Source organism: Cajanus cajan, chromosome 10 (assembly GCF_000230855.2).
Source record: "Cajanus cajan strain Asha chromosome 10, NIPB_CcT2T_4, whole genome shotgun sequence".
Lineage (NCBI taxonomy): Eukaryota > Viridiplantae > Streptophyta > Magnoliopsida > Fabales > Fabaceae > Cajanus > Cajanus cajan.
The window spans coordinates 23652765-23670957 of record NC_138526.1 but is presented as its reverse complement, the minus strand read 5'-3'; the positions used below and the strand labels follow the sequence as shown (position 1 = coordinate 23670957).

The 18193-nt window shown below is 35.3% G+C and overlaps 1 pseudogene across 1 annotated transcript; it reads right to left on the bottom strand.

Annotated features, from left to right (window-relative positions):
- Positions 1 to 3235: 3235 nt before the first annotated feature.
- Positions 3236 to 17435, bottom strand: LOC145952383 (exocyst complex component EXO84C-like; annotated as a pseudogene). Its single transcript, XR_014429958.1, has 4 exons — positions 17395 to 17435; positions 15385 to 15401; positions 13568 to 13691; positions 3236 to 4057 (listed from the first exon to the last, which is right to left on the bottom strand). The product of XR_014429958.1 is annotated as an exocyst complex component EXO84C-like (transcript).
- Positions 17436 to 18193: the final 758 nt, after the last annotated feature.

Here is an 18193-nt window from a genome sequence, read left to right as displayed (position 1 = left end):
CGTTTACCTTGATTATAACTTGAGTTCTAGACTTTCTTTAAGAGTAATTTTAACACTATTGAAAAGCTAACATCCAATGTTACAATTCTTATGAAGAACACAAATCCTAATTCAATCGTACAGTATGCCTAATTAGGCATGCAACTTTCTATACACATTAAATCTTAATCTAAAAGTTTTTAGTCATCCTTAACTCATTCATTCAATCAATTTAATTACCAATGCATTCTACTCAATTAAATCAAAAATTGAAGCCTAATACAACTTTTTTAATCCTTAATTACTCAATTAATACTCTACTTTCTCAATCTCTAGTTTTATTGATGGAAATCTATTCCCCAAGGATCCTTTTGGAAGAGGTAAGACAAGAAGGGTGAAGGTTGATCCAAGGAGGCTCACACTTAAAGACCATTAGACCTTTAACTAGGTCCATGGTTAGGAGGCTAGAGGAGGCTTCTACAGACGAGGTACTCATTAGACCTAAGCCCTTCATGAGCATTGAATATGATTCCCCTTTTTAGTCCCTTAATTTCCATTGTATGTACATTGTATGATACTTGTACATAGTAGTTACTTGTATAAGTGTATTTTTCCTTTGTATTTGTGAGACACTTTCTTTCTTTTCTTATAGGTTATCCCTTTGGGATTTTAGGGTATGTTACTTGGAGACTTTTAATCCATTTAACCTTGTATTAAGGGTCATTGTTTTTCATATTTTTAGTAATAGAAGTGGGGTGACAAATAGTAAGATGTGTAGGTGTAACTAGTAATTGGGCCATAAGTGAGCCTCGGCTAAATTTTACATATTGGGCTTGTTTTCCTCCATTGTTTTCCAAGGAATTGATTTAGTTAGGTCTCACCATCATTTGGTGAACCTAACTAAACTAATTCCAAAATTTTTGGATTGGACTAAGTGAAGGAAATCACCCTTTGCCGCTTAGTTCCCTTCCTTGGCTGAAATTACTTAACTTTCTCTACACACTTGGATAGCTTGTGCTACAAGCTTCTAACTTAGCTTGCTCTCCAACCTTCTAAGTTAGAAGCTTGTTCCACAAGCCTCCTAGATAACTAGACCGGTTAGCTTGAGTGCAAGAAGACTAACCATGGTTCTACTTGAACCATAGTTAGTCTAGCTTGCACCACAAGCTTCTCCCTCACTATATAAGTCTTTTCCTTGACTTTGTAAAGACTTTTGATGATATATTTGAGTGAATTCCAAAATTTTTTCAGAAATTCTCTCTTGCGAAAGTCTCTAACCACTTTGATATCGATCCAATTCTCTTATCCTTTTCAACTAAGAGTGTGGTGAGGATTGAAGTGGCTTATCTCTTCTAAAGAGTGGCGCCTCTTGAAGAGTGTTTCTTCACCAATCTTTGGTGCAATCCGAAGCTAATCGACCATTCACTACTACAAGATGTATTATCTACATCGGTTCTGGAAGGTAATCTACATCGGTTATAAAACCGATGTAGAATAGAGCGACTTAGAAAAACAAACACTTCTACATCGGTTATCAGAAAAATCGATGTAAATTTGGGTACAAATCTACATCGGTTGTAAGTAAAACCGATGTAGATTTTACCACTATTCTACATCGGTTATACCAACAACCGATGTAGATGTGTTCACAAATCTACATCAGTTTTGCTGAAAACCGATGTAGATTGAATTTAAAAAAAAAGCTTCATTTATTTTTTTAGATTCTTTCTGGGTTACTTGTATAAACATATATATATATATATATATATATATATATATATATATATATATATATCTATATATATATATATAAGTATGTGTAATGGCCTTCTTACTCCTTTCCATGTATATACAAAGGGAAAGAGAAATATAGGAATATAGGATAAGCTCCTTATAAACATTTTTCAAAAGAAAATTTAATAAAATGATTAATGCTCTCAACACACATGTTGTTATCATTTATTGTGTATATTATGAAGATATTAAGCAGCATGTGTGTTTAAGAAAGTAATATTATCTTAGCAAAAACCACTACCAATACTAATATGTTGACACTAAATAAAGGTTTAAGAAAGTCACGAATACTTTTCTCTTGGGTCCAAAAGTCATGGGCGAAAATTCAATCACTTCCCATGTGAAATAATCTATTCTTCCTACTTTGGCTTAACAAGGACTAGTGCCAGGAATTTAATAATCCAATAAGAATTGATATTTATTCATTCTTAAAATTGCAACATGTAAACAAGCACATATAAATCAATCAGATGGACAAAGTACAAGTCAAGTGCCAGACACTGATTAAACAGAGTTTTGCCAATTTGACCAAATTTACCATTGCATGAGCTATGAAAAACTATCCATACTTAATCAAATGTAGAAGTTTAAATAATACCTATTATTGTTGGCTCGCAAAACTTCTAATTGTGTCAGCTTCCCTATTTCATTTGGAAGGCCACCCAATTTGTTATTGGAAGCATGCAGCTCCCTTAAAGAGGTAAGAGATTCGAGTGCTGGTGGAAAAGTAGTTAAACTGCATAATTCATGTTAAATAAGCAAAATTACATTATGATTAATAGACATAATTCTTGATCATCTTCAAACATAAAGATCTAATAGCCAAAGGTAAAAAGAATTGAAGTTTTTCTTCTAACTATGCAAAGAAATCAAGCTAGAAACTAGTTTTTAGGTTATCCACATTCCATTTTAAATTTTGAAACTGTCCAAACTCTAACAAAAAATTTGACTTGTTTGGCCTTTGATTAATTTGAGGTAAGAGATCATGTCCACACTTTGTATTTAGATTTAACAATCCAGACCTGCAAATTATTTGGCTTAGTAAAAATCTATCTGCAATAGGCATCTAAGGATTCAAGTCCAACATCTTGTTCTTATTCTTATTTAAACTATAGTATTTAAACTTGTATAATTAGAAATCAACACCCGTGAATTTGATATAGTAATTTCCTTATATTACCTACATGATATTCAAAAGAAAAGGAAAGTAGTTTATCTTATATGTTTTAAAATTCTTCATGCAGGGTAGTGATCATCTATGAGTTAAATACATATATTATATATTCTCCAGCCAAAAATAAAAACAACAACGTATTTTGATTATTATTTTTTTTTCAATTTCTCCAGGCAAATTTTCTAAGCCCAATGAGAAATAACCTATCACAGAAAAAATACAGTCAAAGATATGCACTTATCAGATATGCACACATATACACAAAAACACATAGAATATAACCAATACTCCTTTAACTTCCAACCAAAGATTGAGTAGCAGTTCAGACTAGCCTAAATGCAGATGCTAGCAGCACGTAAGGCAGGAACAGTTTCAGATGAGGGTGCATTCTCTTTCACCACTCGTACAAAATATTCAACTTCCAACTCTGCCCACTGAACAATTCTGTTGGTATACATAGGATTATCTCCAAAAATCAAAGCAGATTCCTTTATTGTCAGTGATATTACAGAAAACACAATCTTAGATAATGTAGAAGGAAATGTTTCGGGACAGAGAGAACTTGAGGGAAGCAAAGCCTCAATTCTCTTTTAGAGGTGAGACTGATAAAATTTTAGCATTAGTTGATGTGCTAGAGGACCTTTTCCAAGTTTTATTAAACCATTTAAGGCTGTTTTCAGCTCAGGATAACTAACAGAAGGTTGTTTAGCAATTCCATCCAACTGGTGTTCAAGCACTGCCTTTCTTTCCAACAAAGCAGACTTGTATGAGGAAACATCATCTGAAGAGTTATTCCCTAAGCCTTTCAACTCTGCAGAAGTTTTTTCTTCAGCATCTAGTGCTTCTAATGCTTCTTCAAACTTATGCTCAGCCACTAGTACATCAATGTTTTCCAAGAAAAATATTTTCTGGTCATTTCTCTCATTTGGTAAGGGCTCAAGGAGTTCAGGTTCATGCTAAATTTCAGCAACATCATTGCTTGACTGATTCCACTCTTCCAATTCACGACAGACACCAGTCATTAAATCCTGAACAAGAATACCTTGTGCTGAGATATGCTTCTGCAACTCAATCAACTCATGCTTTACTTCCACAGCCTCTTCAGATATCCTACAATATGAAGAACAACAAAATTTGTATTCATATAATATGGTTGAGTTAAGTGATTTGGATTGTTACAAAAATCTGTTGTTTTATAGTTCAGGTTGCAAACTTGTTAGAAATATTAAATACGAATCATTCATAGCTTTCTAAGTTCTACTAACAGTTTAAGATTTTGCAAAGCTAGGCCTTTCAACCATCTAGTTAAGTGTCCAATACTTTACACCCCTGTTCCCCAGATTAAATTAATTTTCATCTCAAGATAGAGAGCCAGTGCTTTTGATGGAAGAGCATGGGCTAAAGGCCCAACCACTAGAGCTATGGCCAGGAGATTACATGAAGACTTGTTTGCTTCAGAGCTTAGTGGGCCCAATGGGCTTGGTGGGCCTAGGGTGCTTCTCACGTGGACCTTAATTGAATAAACACCATGTTTTATTGCATTACTTAGTATAGGAAGTTACTTTGATATTTGGTCTTGTATTTTGACCATAGATTAGGGTTTTTGTATTTGGGCTTATTTTTGGGCTTCTTGAGCTTTGGGCTTTTGGTACCCAATATTAGGCTCATTCTTCTTCTTGTAATTTTTCCTATTCATTGTATTTTCTTGACCATTGTATTTAGGTCATTAGATTAGGGTTTAAGGAGGATTAGTAGTTTAATTGGATTAGGTTAAACTAGGTTTAATTTAGGATACATTTAAGTTGCATTTTAAGTCACATGTTTCACGCCACCTTGGCTGAACATGTGTGACTTAAAATTAACCCTAAATGCATCCTAAATCACACCTAAATGCACCTAGCCTAATGTGACCGGACATGACATGTGTGTGTGAAGTTTTGAATTCAAAATTTTTGAATTTTGAATTCAAAACTTGGCGCCACATGTGACTCCATCACATTGGCGCCAAGTGCCTTGAAACCGGATCCTTTATATTGCCTCCTTCACACCTTGTAGCTCACTTTTGAACATAATAGAAATTTGTGAGCCATTAGCCGAGTTTCCTCTCTCAAAAGTCTCCAACCTCTCACCTTCAAAAACCCTAGGCTAGTTGTCTACTTTCCTACTTTTTGAAGTGAGAATCCATTGATGCTTGAGCTTGGGTGCTTCCCTCCTAAACTTTGGAAGAGTGTATCCGTGAGTTCATAGTCTTCAAGTGCTCTTAGTTGTGGACTCAAGTTCCTTTGAAGAAGATCCGGCATAAGCAATTCCGTGGAGAAGAATCTCCTTCACTTCTCCTAGTTTTGCTATCAATTTTGGTATCAAGAGCAAGGTCTTCAAGGAGATAAGTGTTCTTCATTTTTGTGTCCGTGTTCTTGTGTTCTTGTGTTTGTCTTGTCTTAATTTGAGTTTCAATTTTCGGATCTATATTTTGATGTTCTTGTGTTTTTATAGATCCATTGTTGATTGTTTTTGAATTTCTTCCTCAATCAACTTGTTCAGGAACTATTTGCTTTGTGCTAATTTTGATTTTATTTTGAGTCTCTCCATTCCTTGTATGTGTCCGTGATTGGACCTCATGCATATGCATTAGTTTTTGTTTTTGAATCCTTGTTTTGTCTTAGAAGTTTGTGTTTAGTCCTTATATGTTGCAAATTCCTTGAATAGCATGTTTAACCTAGTGTTATTTTGAATTTTGTGTCTACATTGTTGATTCGGTCATACTTCATTTGTGCCTACCTATATGTGCTTTTTCTTTTACCTTATTGTGTTCATGATTTGCTATTATTCCTAGCAAGTTTCCTTAGAGTTAGGTTTCCATTGTGTTCTTAAAGTTTTCAAATCACTTTCCATTGAAAAAAAATCTTATAAAAACATTTATGATTCAAAATTTCAAGTACTTCTAGTGCATTATCTTTGGATTCAAATTTAAAAAAAAAAATATACATTAAGGCTGGAAAAATAGAGTTAAAACAGAGCCTAAAGTGTTCAAAAGATCAAAAGAAAAGAGTTCATAAGGAATCCAAATCAAAACCTAAAGACTAGTGCACTAGTTTCTCAAGTTTACTTGAATTTTGACCTAATTTTTGGCTAACTTGTAGTCTCGGTTTCTATAGCTTGGAATCATAGAAAAATTTGAAACAAAAGGCAAATATACTCTCTGGACTCTTAACTTGATACTGGAAAAAGAAAGAATTAAAAAAAATATAGAGAAAACAAATTAAAAGGGAAAAGCCGAGAGGTGTACAAGCTGAAAAACCTACTTGATTCCTTGTTATTGTTTTGACTACAACTTGTTCTATACTTGTCCAATTGATTTCAATTTTTTTTTGTTTTGTTCATCCATTCTAGTACCTATCTAGGAACATTCCTATTTGAGTGCTAGCTTTATTTGGAGTCTTAATTTTCAGTTTTAATTGTTGAACCTCTTTGAGTCTTGTCATATATACATATTACTCTTAATTTTGGTATAAGCTTTCCAAATTGTGCTTTATTGCTTGTCTAGTTTTCTTTCAGTAATTTTCCTGTGCTGGAAGTGGCCTTAAATCCTTGCTCAAGGATCAAGCATTTCTCAACAAAGAGTAGGAAAATTTTGGACACTACAATCACCAAATTTGACCTAATTTAGTGACCAAAATCCTCCTAAACTTCCTTCACTTGAGTGACCAATTTCCTTCACCTTGTGAGGCAGCCACATTAACCTCTTTGTTGTGTTTATTTTGCAGGTTCAGGAGCATCTTAATTCAAGGATTAGTGGCGGATTAAAACACTTGAACAAGTGTTAGAAAAGTTGATCAACCAATCCGTCACTAATTGGGTCACAAAAGCCGTCATTAATTGTTTTCTAGGCTAGTTTAAATTTTGCAATCTCTTTTGTATTTTTAAACCAATTTGTAAAGCTTGGAGGGAGTATTAAGAAGCTGGTCAGGTATAAGTCCTTGTTAGTCTACTCACGTGTAGTACTAGTGGAAGTGGCTTGGAAATTTCATATGTTTCAAGCTTCCACTTAGGGAAACCGACTAGTTACTTATCTTGCTTTCTTTAAGTTATTTGTCTTTAATTGTTTTATTTTGCTGCCTTATTTCGACTAGAATTGTGTAGCTTTTAATTGTTCACGTTGAGCTTAGATTGCATAACAAACCAATTGAGAAAAGCATACAAAATTTTTTGTAAAAAACTTTGGGGAATTGGAAATACCACAAAGGAGTTTAGTGATTTCCACTTGAAAAGGCTTAGTTATTAAGTGGCTCTTTGTAGCTCACCTCCCTTGATAGTGCAACTTGTACACTTAGACTTCCAAGTGCTATTTTCATTCCTAGAAAATACCAAAAATATTTTATAACTTTTTGCATAGCATATAAAATTCTCTTTGCTTAATCATGAGTCATATTTCTCAAAGTAGTAGTGACTTTGAATCTCCTAAAAGTTTTAGAAGAATTGTTAAGGAGGTTGAGGCACTAAAACTTTGGAAGCAACAAGAGGTACTTCAAAAAGAAAAAGAGAAAATTGAAAGAGAAGTACAACTAGTTGCTTTAGAGGAAGAGATAAACAAGATCAAGCTAAGAGAAGAAAAACTTTTGAAAAAAATTCATAAACATAAAAGCCAAAAAATTTCTTCCACTAAGAGTTCCAATGACTCTCAAAGCCAAGAAAATGAAGGTAGTTTGAACATGGATGCATATTACCAACCTACACCTAGGAGAGTCATTAAAGAACACAAAGTGAGGGAATCAAGGGTTGATCTCCCTTACTTTCATGGAAAAGAAAATGTGGACGCCTACTTAGATTGAGAGATGAAAGTGGAGCAAATCTTCACTTGTTATCAAGTAGGTGAGGAAAGAAAAGTTCCTTTGGCCACCCTAGCTTTTCAAGGACAAGCCATGTATTGGTGGACATCCTTGGAAAGAGAGAGAAGACTTCACAATGATCCTCCCATCACTTATTGGAATGAGTTGAGGAGTGCTATGAGAAGAAGGCACATTCCTTCTTATTATAGTAGGGAGCTTATGGATAAGCTCCAAAGACTCCAACAAAAGAGTATGAGTGTTGAGGAGTATAGGCAAAAAATGGAGTTGTATCTCATGAGGGCTGAGATAAGGGAAGAAGAAAGATTGACCATTGCTAGATTTCTAAGTGGTCTTAATTTTGACATAAGAGATAGAGTTGAGTTACTTCCTTATAGGGACCTTGATGATTTGGTCCAACTTTGTATAAGGGTGGAACAACAAAATTTGAGAAAAACTTCTTTTAAAGGTAAAACTCAATCTAGCTCTTATGTTAAGAAAGACTACAAGAAGGAGGGTCAATTTGATACCTCTAAGAAATTTGGCAAAGGTCTTGAAAAAGAAAAAGAAAATGAGAAAAATAAAAATATTGTCACTTCTAGTAGCAAAACTAGTGATATCAAATGCTTTAAGTGTCTTGGGAGAGGTCATATAGCTTCTCAATGCCCAACTAAAAAGGTGATGATTTTGAAGGGGCAAGATATTTATAGTAGTGTTGATGAATCTAGTTCCACTACTTCAAGTGATAGTGAATCAAGTGAGGAAGACCATCCCATTGAAAGTGCATATCCTTGTGATGGTCAACTTCTAATGATTAGAAGGCTTCTAGGAAACCAACCTCATGAGTCTCACCTTTCACAAAGAGAGAATATTTTCCACACAAGGTGTAAAATTCTTGATAATGTTTGTTCTCTCATTGTGGATAGTGGGTCGTGTTGCAATTGTTGTAGCATAAGGTTGGTGGAGAAGCTTGGTCTTACTATTATTCCCCATCCGAAACCATATCAACTTCATTGGATTAATGAAGATGGGGATATCAATGTTGATAAACAAGTGAAAGTCAAGTTCTCTATTGGTAACTATGAAGATCAAGTGGTTTGTGACATAGTTCCAATGGAGGCTTGCCATATTTTGTTGGGAAGGCCATGACAATTTGACAAGAAAAACATGCATAATGGCCTTACCAATGAAATCACTTTCACCCATAAAGAAAAGAAATTTGTACTTCATCCTTTGTCTTCTTCACAAGTGATAGAGGATCAAGTACAAATGAAATTGAAAAGAGAAGAAGAAAAAAAAAACTTGATTAAAAAAAAAAACAAAAAGGAAAAGAAGCATAAGTCTTCAAAGAAGAAAGAGGAAGAGAAACCTCTTCTAATAAAAGGAATTCAACAAGAACCTTTAAAACAAACTTCAATTGTTGAAAAGCCTTCTTACATTCTTCTTTGTAGAGGTGTGCTTCAGTGTCATAATTTAAACATTGAGCTTAGTTCTTTACCTCCTCAAGTTTCTCATTTATTAAAAGAATTTGATGATATATTCCCTAGTGATGGTCCAAAAGGCCTTCCTCCTTTTAGGGGTATAGAACATCAAATTGATTTTGTGCCTGGGGCTAGTCTACCCAATAGACTAGCCTATAGGATAAATCCTCAAGAAACTAAGGAGATAGAGAACCAAGTCCAAGAACTTTTGGATAAGGGGTGGGTGCAAAAGAGTTTGAGTCCCTGTGCTGTGCCTGTATTGTTAGTGCCCAAGAAAGATGGAAAATGGAGAATGTGTTGTGATTGTAGGGCCATTAACAATATCACAATCAAGTACAGGCACCCAATCCCTAGACTTGATGATATGCTTGATGAATTACATGGTGCTTCTATATTTTCTAAAATTGATCTTAAAAGTGGTTATCACCAAATAAGAATTAAAAAGGGTGATGAGTGGAAAACTGCTTTTAAGACCAAATTTGGATTGTATGAGTGGTTAGTTATGCCTTTTGGTTTAACTAATGCACCAAGTACATTCATGAGGCTTATGAATCATGTCTTGAGAGAGTGTATAGGAAAATTTGTTGTTGTTTATTTTGATGACATATTAATCTATAGTAGGTCTCAAGATGATCACTTAGGACATCTTAGAGAAGTTATGATGATCCTTAGGGAAAACCAATTATTTGCAAATCTTGAAAAATGTACTTTTTGTGTGGATCATGTGGTTTTCCTAGGGTTCATTGTAAGCAAAAATGGGGTTCAAGTGGACCCCGAGAAAATCAAAGCCATTCAAGAGTGGCCCAAGCCTAAAAATGTTAGTGAAGTTAGGAGTTTTCATGGACTAGCAAGTTTTTATAGAAGATTTGTGCCTAACTTCTCTAGCATTGCTTCACCCTTGAATGAGCTTGTCAAAAAAGATATTTTATTTGATTGGACTTCAAAGCATGACCAAGCATTTCAACTTCTTAAGGAACAACTTACTAATGCACCCATTTTGGCTCTACCAAATTTTGAAAAGACTTTTGAGCTAGAATGTGATGCATCAGGAGTAGGCATAGAGCTGTGTTATTGCAAGGAGGACACCCCATTGCATATTTTAGTGAAAAACTAAAAAGTGCCTCCCTCAATTACCCTACCTATGACAAGGAGTTGTATGCATTGGTTAGAGCTTTACAAACTTGGGAACACTACCTTGTGTCCAAAGAGTTTGTCATTCATAGTGACCATGAGTCACTTAAGTATTTAAGAGGTCAAGGTAAGTTAAATAAGAGGCATGCCAAATGGTTAGAGTTCCTTGAACAATTTCCATATATCATTAAATTCAAGAAAGGAAAATCAAATGTTGTAGCTGATGCTTTATCTAGGAGACATACTTTGCTTGTGTCTCTAGGTACTCAAATTCTTGGATTTGATAATATTAGGGAGTTGTATGAAGAAGATCTTGAGTTTGGTGATAATTATAAAAAATGTCAACAAAAAGCTTTTGATGGTTTCTATATGGTTGAGGGGTACTTGTATAAAGAAGGAAGGTTATGCATACCCCAAGGATCCATTAGGAAATTATTAATTAAAGAGAGTCATGAAGGTGAGCTTATGGGGCACTTTGGTGTTGAGAAAACCCTTAGTTTGCTAAAAGAAAAATTTTATTGGCCCCATATGCGAAAAGATGTCCAAAGGCATTGTTTTAGATGTTTGGCTTGTTTACAAGCTAAGTCTAAAGTGATGCCTCATGGTACATACACACCTTTACCTGTTGCTTCTTCTCCTTGGGTAGATATTAGCATGGATTTTGTGCTAGGTTTGGCTAGAACCCAAAGGGGAATGGATTCTATCTTTGTGGTAGTGGACCGTTTCAGTAAAATGGCTCATTTTATTCCATGCCACAAAGTAGATGATGCAAGAAACATTGCAAAACTCTTCTTTAGAGATGTGGTTAAACTCCATGGGCTTCCTAGGACTATAGTTTCAGATAGAGATACAAAGTTCCTAAGCCACTTTTGGCGTGTCTTGTGGTCAAGACTAGGAACCAAACTCCTCTTTTCAACTACTTGTCATCCTCAAACAGATGGCCAAACTGAGGTAGTGAATAGATCTCTGTCTACTATGCTTAGGGCAGTCCTAAAGGGTAATCACAAATCTTGGGATGAGTTTTTGCCTCACATTGAATTTGCCTACAATAGGGTAGTTCACAAAACTACCAATATTTCTCCTTTTGAGGCTGTGTATGGGTTTAATCCTTTAACTCCTTTGGACTTGATACCTCTTCCTAATGTTGAACATTTCATTCATAAGGAAGGGGCTTCAAGGGCTGATTTTGTTAAGAAACTTCATGAAAGGATTAAAATTCATATTCAAAATCAAAATGAGAAATATGCAAAACAAGGAAGTAAAGGAAAGAAGTCTATGATCTTCGAGGAAGGTGATTGTGTTTGGCTTCACTTAAGAAAAGAACGTTTTCCAAATCAAAGGAAGTCCAAACTCAGTCCTAGAGGAGATGGTCCCTTTCAGGTCTTACAGCGTATCAATGATAACGCTTATAGACTTGATTTACCCTCTGATTATGGAGTCAGCACCACTTTTAATGTTAGTGATCTTAAACCTTTTGTAGGTGCTAGTGATGATGAGGAAGAGTCTTCAGATTCGAGGACGAATCCTTCTCAAGAGGGAGGGAATGATGGAAGAGCATGGGCTAAAGGCCCAACAACTAGAGGTATGACCAGGAGATTACATGAAGACTTGTTTGCTTCAGAGTTTAGTGGGCCCAATGGGCTTGGTGGGCCTAGGGTGCTTCTCACGTGGACCTGAATTGAATAAACACCATGTTTTATTGCATTACTTAGTATAGGAAGTTACTTTGATATTTGGTCTTGTATTTTGACCATAGATTAGGGTTTTTGTATTTGGGCTTATTTTTGGGCTTCTTGAGCTTTGGGCTTTTGGTACCCAATATTAGGCTCATTCTTCTTCTTGTAATTTTTCCTATTCATTGTATTTTCTTGACCATTGTATTTAGGTCATTAGATTAGGGTTTAAGGAGGATTAGTAGTTTAATTGGATTAGGTTAAACTAGGTTTAATTTAAGATACATTTAAGTTGCATTTTAAGTCACATGTTTCACGCCACCTTGGCTGAACATGTGTGACTTAAAATTAACCCTAAATGCATCCTAAATCACACCTAAATGCACCTAGCCTAATGTGACCGGACATGACATGTGTGTGTGAAGTTTTGAATTCAAAATTTTTGAATTTTGAATTCAAAACTTGGCGCCACATGTGACTCCTTCACATTGGCGCCAAGTGCCTTGAAACCGGATCCTTTATATTGCCTCCTTCACACCTTGTAGCTCACTTTTGAACATAATAGAAATTTGTGAGCCATTGGCCGAGTTTCCTCTCTCAAAAGTCTCCAACCTCTCACCTTCAAAAACCCTAGGCTAGTTGTCTACTTTCCTACTTTTTGAAGTGAGAATCCATTGATGCTTGAGCTTGGGTGCTTCCCTCCTAAACTTTGGAAGAGTGTATCCGTGAGTTCATAGTCTTCAAGTGCTCTTAGTTGTGGACTCAAGTCTCCTTTGAAGAAGATCTGGCCTAAGCAATTCCGTGGAGAAGAATCTCCTTCACTTCTCCTAGTTTTGCTATCAGCTTTGTGCAAATTTCAAGTTCAAGCCCAAAAAATAGCTTTTGTTTCAGGGTGTGTTGAACATACTAAAGTATAACCAAATTACTGTGCAATCTATCAATAGCTTGAGCTTTTTCTTGACAGAACTAAACAAATAAAAATAATACCAGCTTGATCCTCATCCTCCATTGCAGCACCCATACAACAGAAACCTCTAACAAACTATGCTTGCAACAGGACTTGTGAATTACAATGGTTACTTTGTTCACTTAATAATGCTATCCATAATTCACACTTACCACTCGAGAAAATGAAACTTTCTTAGAACCAAATTGGTATGGCGCGTGGGAACGGAGATGATAAACTCACGAGTCAACTTTCAATACAACTTCACTAAAAATTATCTATGAATTTTTTATCTCTATTAAGATGTTAACCATTTTTTGAGACAACTATTAAAGGCATGGTAGATCTAATTAACAAGCACCCCATTCTCCCCATTCCAATTTGAAAAATATGAACATAAAATTTACAAGCGAGTTCTTTGCAAGAAATTACCAATCAAGGAAATAAGATCGCTAGCTTCTGTTTCTACTGCAGAATCAACAAGCAAATGTATGTCGTACGTTCCATTTTACACTGATTCAAGAAAGAAGAACGAAAAAAGAAAACATATAAATGACATATGCTACCTCAAGAAAGCCAAGAACTTGGAGTGCATGTTGCCGCATAAGTTTTCCACCGCATCTTTCAAATCTAGAAGCTCACAGCAAAGCTTTCTAATCCCCTGAATGTTAGGCAAGTTGGTTTCAACACCTTGTGAAATTATAAAAAAAAATCCCAAAATAGTTTGCAAGTTAACTTACAAATCTTTTGCTTTTCCCTTTGGTGAAGAACTCGTGCAAAAACACTACCACATTTTGAGACAGCTCCTCAGAGAGGTTTATGGATTTGGTGCACCACTCGCGAGAGCTCCTTCGAGACCGCGCATTTGTGGATTTGGATGACTAGAAGAGCCTGCGAGAGTGTGTGTTGAATGTCGCGAGAGAGACACTGTGTTGAGAGGTTTGTGGATTTGGCGCACCACTCATGAGAGCTCCTCCGAGACCGCGCATTTATGGATTTGGATCACCAGAAGACCCTGCGAGAGTGTATGTTGAATACCGCGAGAGAGACACCGTGTCGAGAGGGTTCAATCTTGTGAGTTGAAGAAGCTACACCAGAGCCCGCGAGAGTGCCCACCAGAGTGTTGTGTCGAGAGGGTGAAGGGGCCACGAAAATTTGGCTTCAGTTTTACATCGGTTAAATGCAAAACCCGATGTAGAATAATATTGTCATTCGATTTTTACATCGGTCAGAAATAGACCCGATGTAGAATGGTTTACATCTTCAATTTATTTACAAAAATTCCACCGCGTTTCTTATTTACATCGTTTGTAGAGGAATCGATGTAGATGTAATGATGGAAAACAGTAATTTTGTAGTAGTGATTGGAGGCTTTGGAGAAGTTTGAGGAGAATCAAGGAGTCAAAGGTCTAGGGAGAAACTTGAAGAGGAATCAACATCAATCCAGTTATAAAGCAAGTTTCCATCATTTATATTATCCAATCTTCACCTCGCTTTATAAATTTGGAGTTTTAAGGACAACAAACACATTCTCCCCATCATTACCTTAAAGTCAAATCCCTTACGGTCAAAGACAAACTATCAACATTCAAAACATTTAATTTCTTTTAGAAAGACAATATCATATTCATAATAAATTTATATCAAAAGATATAATTGATACCAACCCTTCTCCCCCCAATCATACAAAACCCCCAATTCAACACTTAACAAAGTACAATTAATCATCTCAAATTCACAAAAATTCATGGTAATACACACTCATGTAACAATAATTCAATCAATATCACATCAACTCCATTAAAGTAAGCAATTATAAACATTCAAAAAGCCTAACTAATAAGCACTCTAATAATACGTGGATGTTATAAATGCTATTATGTTTCATTTCCTCTTTTGTGATAGTGTACAAAATGGTATAATGTGTTCAAACCAAATACATCATCCAAAAAAAGAAAGTTAGCCATAGAGAAAATTACCAATATTTGCAGCAATGCATTCATGAACTCCTAGTCTCTACTTCATTGTCTTGTCTTGACAAATAATTTATGAATCCTTGGAGCACCTATATACACAATAGAATGGCGATATTTACAAAGATTGTAACGACCCAACAGGTCACAACACTTAGTATAACACAACTATTAGATAGTGAAACAAATAAGAATTCAGTTAACTAGATCTATCATGCAACAATATTTGAAAACCCATGCAAAAATATATATTATAGGGTGCAAAAATCATAAAATAGTTCTTGCTAATTTAGAATTGAAAGTAGAAAGGCCTTGATGGGGTTACAAATAAAGCCTGTAAATATATACAAACATACATTTTGTAAAGCATACTAATAACACAAATGTTAAAAATCCCTGAACTGCTTAACCTGTAACACCCCTTATCCTGCATACCATAACGCATTAACTATAACCAAATTGAATAAACAAAGTCTATCATAAATAAAAACCAACATGTTCAACATAGAAGGTACCACATTTTAACTAACCATATGTTAATGGAAATCCAACTGAACTTATAATGAAAATAACAATTATCTTAAAACATAGCAACAATAGAAACTCCTAACTAGGCCTCGATATTACATCATATCAGAGCATAATCCAACCATAAGGATTAGGCCTCATTGCCAAAATTCTCAACATTATGTTGTGAAACACTTACAACAACATAGAAAATAACAACACAAAGCATTAAGGAGTAAGAAACATCTCACTCTATATCACAAAATAGAATAAAGTTGGATATTCAAGCACAAGGAAAGATGCAAAGACATAAATCATAACAAACTATTGATACAAATATATTAATACAACAAAATATAATTCAACTGATAATACATATATAACCAATACAAGTCATCACATAAATTCACTTGTATACATATGCATATAATGGAATGGACACAAACTTCAAAGTGCATATACATGTGGCGCTAGTCAAATCAACTGTTAAATGTCATTTGTCAAAGGCTCACTACTTGAAGGCCATTGCCTGAAGGCACTGTCAACTGTAGCCTGAAGGCTTACTGCCCGAAGGAAAATTCTTATTTATGCATATGATGAATGTCAAATAGGACTCAACATATTATTATATTATAACAATACGCATCACAAATGTATGTCAATCTACTTGTAACAATAGTCTCATCAATATACTAAGGCAACACCTCATTCATTTTGTGAAGAAACTACACACACTAGAAGGGGGCTGAATAGTGTGTATAAAAAATTCACGTTTTTGCAGTGTAAAGAAAATAACTTATCAGACAAAGCTCTGGAGAAAATTCAGATAAAGCACTATAGATTTTTATACTGGTTTATCTCAACCACTGAGACTGCATCTAGTTCTCAATCCAACTAGATTGGGTTCCACTAACTTTTAAGAAAGTTACAAGTATTCTTTTACCAAGCCATTTATGGCTCAATCCTATGTAGTCTTTGACTTGCCTCTTCAAGCAACTACCCAATTATTCTTTGAACAACAAGCCTCTCCAAGCTTAGCACCAAATATTCTTTCAACGAAGCCTCTCTAGGCTGAACACTAAGTATTCTTTCAACTAAGCCTTTCCAGGCTCAACACTAAGTATTCTTTTAACCAAGCCTCTCTAGGCTGAACACTAACTATTCTTTCACACAAGCCTTTTCAAACCAATTACTAAGTATTCTTTCACAAAAGCTTCTCCAGGCTCAACACTAAGTATTTTTTCACACAAGCCTCTTCAGGCTCAACCCTTACAACAAAGGTAATCAATGATTATAAGATTGTTTCATCTCTTCTAGACGTGGTGTAATCAGTAATGAAAGAACAAGTAATCTACAAAGAAATATGTACAAGATTTAGAATGAAATGTTTCTTTGTAGTTTTCTATTCTGTATGTTTCAATATGCTTCTTTATATAATTTTCTTGATGTGTATTTGATGGTGGACCATCCTTGGAGCTTCATGTGGGACCCATCAATAGTTCCATGGCTAGGTGATTGGAAGAGGATATGAGAGCTAACAACCTATAGACATGCTTCTTGTGGTTAAAGGATATTGATCAATCTCCTAAGCCTTGTTAGCATAGAATTTATCTTTTATGCCTATTTTGCCCTTGTCTTTATTTTTCCCATTTTTACCCTTGTATTTTGGGTATCTTAGACATAGGATTTATTTTACTTGTATTTCCCATTTTACCCTTGTATTTTGGGGTATTTTAATCATAGGATTTATTTTCACTTGTATTTCCTATTTTACCCTTGTATTATGGGGTGCCTTAGATTATAAGATTTTATTTTTGGACTAGGGTTGCATTTGGGAGTGTATGGCCAAAATTTGCATGCCAACCCTAGAAGTGGCCTTAATCACCATGAAGTGAGCCAACCCTAGAGTGTACCTCTCAATCATTTCATCAAACACCTCACCCACAACTTCCATTTTCGCCCCTTCCTCCATCAAAGATGCCCTTAAAGGACTTGATCCAAGGAGTTCAAAGCATCCCTTGCTATTTTTCATCATCTCTTCTTCAATGGAAGCAAGGATGCCATCATGTGGTATCTAGAGCCTTGGTTCTTCAATGGTAACGTTTTTTATCTCTTAAATTCGGTCATGTCTAATTTAAGTCTTCTTGTTATCTTCTAAGTTGTGCGCAATTGAGTCATCACCTTGCCATATGTCATGATTCATATTCCTCCTTTCATGTATTGATTCATGCCCCATCATTCTTGTGAATCATCTTAGTGCTTTAGGCTTCCTTGCTAGGGTTCCTACCATTTTCTCTTTAAATTTAAGTTGCTGAAAAATTTTGGGCTGCATGATATAATGATATTTTTTTTTATTTTATAATCCATATGGTTTTGTCATAAACTTGTCTCCTTTGAACTATCTTGAAAGAAATTCCAAGTTTTTATGCTTAGCCTTTGAAATGAACAAAAAATGACATGCATGCCACTTGCTTGATGAAATGGTCGTGAGTCCTTGATGTGCTCTAGAGAGTCAATCATGCATGCTAATTAGTTCTAGCATGTTCTACATTCCTAAAATATAGAGCTGTCAAAGTGGGCTCTAGCCCGTGGGTCAACCCGGCCCACCTTGAAAACGGGCCGGGCCGGGCTAAAAAAATGAAAAAATTTATGATGAGTCAAAAAATGTGACCCGACCCACTTTCGACCCGGCCCACCACGACCCGTGGTGGG